Source organism: Priapulus caudatus, unplaced genomic scaffold, assembly GCF_000485595.1.
Source record: "Priapulus caudatus unplaced genomic scaffold, Priapulus_caudatus-5.0.1 Scaffold881, whole genome shotgun sequence".
In the NCBI taxonomy this organism is placed as follows: Eukaryota; Metazoa; Priapulida; class Priapulimorpha; order Priapulimorphida; family Priapulidae; genus Priapulus; species Priapulus caudatus.
Window position 1 is genome coordinate 43,719 of NW_014577942.1, and position 6,545 is coordinate 50,263.

The 6,545-nt window shown below is 50.9% G+C and overlaps 1 protein-coding gene across 1 annotated transcript in view; it reads right to left on the reverse strand.

Annotated features, from left to right (window-relative positions):
* The window catches only part of LOC106814186, an 8,906-nt gene extending 5,096 nt beyond the window's left edge, over positions 1-3,810 (reverse strand). The window contains exon 1 of the mRNA XM_014818485.1: positions 3,775-3,810. The gene's annotated coding sequence lies outside the window, so the exon portion shown is untranslated. The remainder of the gene's footprint in view (positions 1-3,774) is intronic.
* Between the last annotated feature and the right edge of the window lie 2,735 nt (positions 3,811-6,545).

Consider the following 6,545-nt stretch of genomic DNA (forward strand, 5'->3'; position numbering starts at 1 on the left):
CTCTCTCTCTCTCTCTCTCTCTCTCTCTCTCTCTCTCTCTCTCTCTCTCTCTCTCTCGCTGGCGTCTGTGTAGCCACGGCACGATGTAGAGCATGAGACCCGAGCATCCAGCCGTCGCTCCCATCAGGTAGAAGGCAGCATCGTAGTCACCGGTCACATCATACAGCCAACCTGCGTAGCCACACGTACGTCACCATGATGTCATACACCGGATTAGCTGCTGTATGAGCAAATCTTTCAGAAATATTCTTTATATTTTTTTCAATAACTTTACGGTTTAAGTATAACCCTTTTTTTATTATTTTGTGAATTATATCCGTGCACACTGCTAGACGGGCGTTAAGAATACGCGCGCGGTATACAGGGATGAACTCCTGGCCAGGGCATCATGTAGAAGATAGACGTTGGGAGAATGGCGTAACGATGACGAAAGACGACGCGTTTGTTGTATGACCCTCTTATTGCCAGTCTTCCTAACTTTTATTTGTCGGTCTCCCATATACGTTTATTGCCATTCCGCCTAATGTCCACCACCCGCATTACGTCAATGCCGCCCCCACCCACTCATCTTCATCTGTCGCGTAATTCCCTACTATAATCGACATAGCAATCACAACGGTGGCGCGTCTAAATGGTTTAGCCTGGGCTGAGAGAGAGTTTAGAATGAAGGTTCATATATATTTTTCAAAATATCACTAAGGGAAGAACAAGTTTACTTTTCGGGTAATGCCTCTAAGATGTATATATAGATTCGTGGATCAGATGAGTTCCTTATCTCTATGACTCGGATATGTGTAGGTAGTGATCTAAACTCACCGGGTAATGGTGCAATAGTGACCGAGGTCAGGCCCTGGAATAGCGTCATCAGACCCATGGCACTGGTAAGATTTTCAAGCCCCAGGAAATCCACGATGATGATGGACATCAGTGATATGTAACATCCTGAAAGTACAAAACTTGTATTTGTCGTCATCTTCGCATTTATTTAAAAGTTTGAGAAATATTTCAGGGCCGCCTGAGGTCTTTTAATCGCTAAAAGTAACATCCCGAGAAAATAAACGAATTTAAGCTAGGTTATCTGTGCTTTCGTTGATACTGAGGCAATTTTTCCTTCAGCGCAGTAATAAGACATTTTTCCGCGTGACGAGTTTTCTTCTCCGTTTAGAAAGCGCTTGCTGTACTGCTACACTTGTACGGGCAACTGTGACACCATCATGATGTACAGTCCTAATCTAACCAAACCTCCTAATCGATATCTCTGTGGCCCCCAGTCCTATCCAGTCTTCATACTCGCCTGTCCAACTCTGCATAGCTCAACGCAGGAATTCCCCCCCCCCCAATTTATCACGGCAAGTCCTACCGTTTCTATACGTACTGAACCTTCTTACTTCCCGCGCAATGATGTCCAACTCTGCAGCACTCAACGCGAGACAACCCACCATCGATCACGGTAGGTCCTACTTCCGTTTCATCAATACCTACTGAACCTTCGTACTCTCCCGCGCAATGATGTCCAACTCCTGTACGCACTAGCTAAGACGCGAAAAACACCCACCATCGATCACGGTAGGTCCTACTTCGCTTCCTATACCTATGCAACGGTGTCGCTTAACTTCACGCAGACCCCCCCCCTTCCCGCCGTTAGTCACGGTATAGTTCCACCAACTTCCAGATCCGTATTACCTACGCGGGCGAAGAAGAGTCCGTACAGGCCGCTTACGATCGCACAGCGACGCGTAACTGCTAGCAGAATGGACGGTGCGACGGCCGCCGCCACGCCAGAAATCACGAGAACGTCTGTAGCGCCACAGCCGGCGACGCACCGAGACGCGGTCGGCTTAGACCCGACGGCGACCGCGCGCACCGTGTGACGATTGCGACGATCACGACAGGAGCTTGGCGCCTCTGCCGCGCGCGTATCGCGCCTCGACCCGGCGACGTGCGGCAGGTAGACGTAAGGTACGTTTGTAGCCGACGGCTCGTGAGCCGTTGGTAGGCGCTGTGCAACAACAGGAAGATGGCGGCTTGGTTAGCGGCCGCACGTCGAAGAATGCTCAGGAGGGTAATCGAGGGTTTTTTTGGCGCGAGTACCGACGCTGTCGTTGGACGCGGCGTGCGACGGTGCCGCCATCGTGCGGCGCGTCTGCGCGGAACGGACGTAAGCGGCTTGGGACATCTTTTTTCAGCAGGCTTCCTGAGTGAGCGACATAATCGCGGGTGTCCGCGCCTGGTGGAACTCCGCGCGGATAGCACTACGGAAGCGACCGAAATTTTTTCCCTGGGCGACGGCGTTGCCTTTTAACTGTAGTGCTAATCGATCGGGGTATAGACATCCACGTGCGATCGCTCGTTCACGTCATCGCTGCTGCGTGGGCATTCCACGTCTCATTTTGTTCACGACTCTTGGATACCAGGACGAGCGATCTCCATCGGAAGGAGTTTCAGCTCGTATTAAGGTTTCTGCATCGTGGAAGCTTCTCAGTGGGTCGTCACGGTACGCCAAGGGACCTCGTTCAGGCTGGATAAACATTGTGTGCTTTCCTCGCGTGCGCGCGCCAGTAAAGTTCTACCCGTTCCACGTCATCTTGCGTATGCAGCAAATCCTCCTTCCCAATCGGCAGGCTCGTACTGACCGATTCACAACTCTTTGCCCAGCCCTGTCGGTACAGAGACCTATGAACTCCTCCGTCCCTGGAATGCCAATGATCTCTACACTCCTCTTGCAATCCGCGGCGTTGAGGACCACACTAACCTTCGGGCTACATCTACCCCCTCTAACGAGTGAACTCTTCGACCTCCGTCGGGCCGTCTCTGCGCTCCGGGCAGGATTCCTCCGCGCCTCGGCCAGCGCCCGTAGCGGCGGCGAGCTTTCCGCGCCAAGCGGTCGTATGAGCGTGCGAAGACGCCGAGTTATAGCCACGACCCCAGCCTGCAGCAGCAATGGCCCCACCGAGCCGCGTAGATCTGCGTGAGGTGCTGGTATAGCGGTTGCCGAGGAGGACGTTCGCCGACACCGAAGCCCACACGACGGCCAGTCCGTCGCCAGCGCGCGTCGCTTATCTCGAAGGTAGGAAGCAACGCCAGACGCACGGAACGGGAATATAGAGCACTCTGACATGCGAGGACCTGCGTCGAAGAGAGAGGAGAGATTTGAGATATAGATATACGACGAGAAGCGTCGAGAGCGAGGAAGCCACATAGACAGGCTAGACGATAGAGAGAGCTCAAATCAGACAGATTAGAGAGACGAGCAGTGTGGGGGAGAGAAAGACGAATGAGCCGCGAGGCAGGGGGCGAGCGTAGTAAGCAAAAGACGAAAGAAGCCAATTAAGGCAAGTAAGGAAAAGAGAGCGAGAGAGCGAAGAGACGATGCGAGACGAGACGAGAGAGACGCAGGAGAGAAGAGAGAGGGAGGGAGAGTTGAGAATGACCGGCTGCTAGTACATATGAGGTAGGTTAAGCATGAGCCTAATGCCAAGATTAATATCATGTTAATTCTGGTTAACCAAGTTGTAACAACGGACAAGGGAGAGGGAGGAAGCAGGGAGGAAGAGGAGAGAGCAGAGGACCCGGGAGCGGGAGGGAGGGAGGTGGAGAAAGAAGAGAGAGAGGCTACCCGCGGAAGTAGAAGCGAGAGAGAGGAGAGAGAGCGAGGGGGAGAGAGAGAGAGAGCGGCAGACGAGACAGAGGGAGAAGAGACGAGAGATGAGAGAGAAGGGAGAGAGAGAGAAGAGAGAAGAGAGCAAGCTATATGCGAATCAAAGCTTCACCCACCTGTCCACGAACCCCAAACCGAGAAGCATAGAGAAACGCCACCGTTGGGAACGCGAGTGAACTGAGCACGCAGCGGCATTGGCTAAGCACAGCACCGCCTACCGTCCACAACCCGACCATCCAAACCTGCTGACTAGAGCCGCTGGCCGGCAGCGGACCTTGTGGCACAGCATTGGAAATATATTCATGTCAGCAGAATTTCTAACATGCAATTACGAAAACGTAAGCCGAGTAAGGCTACAGGTTGCTATATCAGGACTCAAGTAAACGGATCCATTATAGATTATGCCGGTGTCGTTTGAGGGTGTGGCGAAGGGAATAAACTCTATAGATTATATATTATATATATAATGATATATATATATTTCGTGCTCCTGTCCTATCCATGTCCTCCGTGGGGCATGCCTCTATAATTGTGTATATGTGCTGCTGAGTGCGACGCGTTGTATACGTTCGCAACGTGAGTATATATAATTATATATATATCATATATTCATATATATGTGGTGTGTGTGTGGGTGTGTGCGTGCGTTGCGTGCGGTGCGTGCGTGCGTGCGTGCGTGGTGGTGCGTGTGCTGTGTGTGTGGGTGTGTGTGTGTTACATGTGTGTGTGCGTGTTGCGTTGTGCGTGTGCGTGCATGTGTGCATGGTGGCGTGGCGTGCATGTGTGCTGCGTGCGTGGTGTGTTTGTGTGTGTGCGGCGTGCGTGCTGCGTGCATGTGCATGCGTGCATGCGTGCATGTGTACATGCGTGTGCGTGGCATGCGTCTGCAATACATACCACCTCCGAGCATGACCCCGATGCAGATGGCGCGCACCCAGGCCGTGTATCCCTTGCCTTCACGAAACTCCTCGGAGCAAATTCACGTGAGAAGACGCCGTATGTAGATACACGTCCATCCGACAGCAGGTTGGATGGCGAAGGAGGCGAAACACCCCAGCCCCACCCACCGTCCGGCGGCGGAGGCTCACCACCCCTCGCCGCCAGCCTGCGACCGTCTCGCCGTCTGGTGGCCGCAGCACTCGGCTCTGCTTGCGTGACCATCGAAGCGTTGTCGATGATGGATGGAGAGACGGCGCGCGAAATCTGAAGACGATGCCGGCACTGTACTATACGACACACGGTGGCTATACATCTATAATCCTGCTAGTCTGTCCATGGCTATACATATATAATCCTCCTAGTCTGTCCATGGCTATACATCTATAATCCTGCTAGTCTGTCCGTGGCTATACATATATAATCCTCCGGCCTAGTCTGTCCATGGCTATACATCTATAATCCTGCTAGTCTGTCCATGGCTATACATATATAATCCTCCTAGTCTGTCCATGGCTATACATCTATAATCCTGCTAGTCTGTCCGTGGCTATACATATATAATCCTCCGGCCTAGTCTGTCCATGGCTATACATCTATAATCCTGCTAGTCTGTCCGTGGCTATACATCTATAATCCTCCTAGTCTGTCCATGGCTATACATCTATAATCCTCCTAGTCTGTCCGTGGCTATATACATCTATAATCCTCCTAGTCTGTCCGTGGCTATACGTGTATAATCCTGCTAGTCTGTCCGTGGCTATACATCTATAATCCTCCTAGTCTGTCCGTGGCTATACGTGTATAATCCTCCTAGTCTGTCCGTGGCTATACATCTATAATCCTGCTAGTCTGTCCGTGGCTATACATCTATAATCCTCCTAGTCTGTCCGTGGCTATACGTGTATAATCCTCCTAGTCTGTCCGTGTAGTGTGGTAAGCAGCGAGGTGCCATGGCCGCCGCCTCATCCTGCTCCTGCTACTGTATCGCTGCTGCACTCGTTCTCTCACAAACGCTGCGTTTAGATTTTAGCTGGACGGTTGAGAGATGATAATACGGCTGACCGCGGCCGCCGATCCCTCTCGTTACGCACGGGTTGAGCGCGCTGCCCCCCATAGAGTCAACACTGGCCAGTGTCCAGCAGTAACCGTAGCCCTCTCTCTCTCTCTCTACTATCAGCTGAGTGAATGAATCTACTATAGCGTCACCACTATGTGTGTGCCATCGGGTTCACTGCTACTCACACACGCGCTAGTCTAATACGTGGGTACGAGGTACGCGTGCATAATCTTCATATATATATATATATGCGCACCAGTGCTCATATATCCGCAACGTATGCAGCGATGCATACGAATGCGTTGCTTGGGGCAATATAAAGACAGAGAGAGAAAGAGAGAGAGAGAGAGGGGAGGAGGGAGAGAGAGCGCGATGTGTATATGAGCATGTGCACACATTGCTATAGCAGTGTTTGCATTTTCTATTGCACCCCCTATAGCGTCAGCAAACATATATGCATATAATCAGGAGTAAGATAATATATAGGATATATATCCTATATATAATCATACTCCTGATATAATCCGAGAGGAGAAAAACGTGCAGAGTCAGCACATATCTACTTCTGTTACTCCGGATATGTATGCTGTAACACTGCTTAATCATTTATAGACTATTTATTATAGTCAGCACTTATCTATAGTCAGGCTTTCTAGTCAGCACATATCTAGCTCTGTAACTGCGGATATTTGTGTGATGTAACACACAGGCACTAGGGACAGATCGAGTCAGTAAAAACTGAAAATAATATGAACGCACATTCACAAATACTACCCCTCAATTACACTTCCACTGTCGTGTTATTGTATATCAACTTTCTTTCACAAAAACTATTGCAGAACGCTCCCGCACTCGCCGCGGCGAGTGTGCTGTGTCGTCATTATAATGATA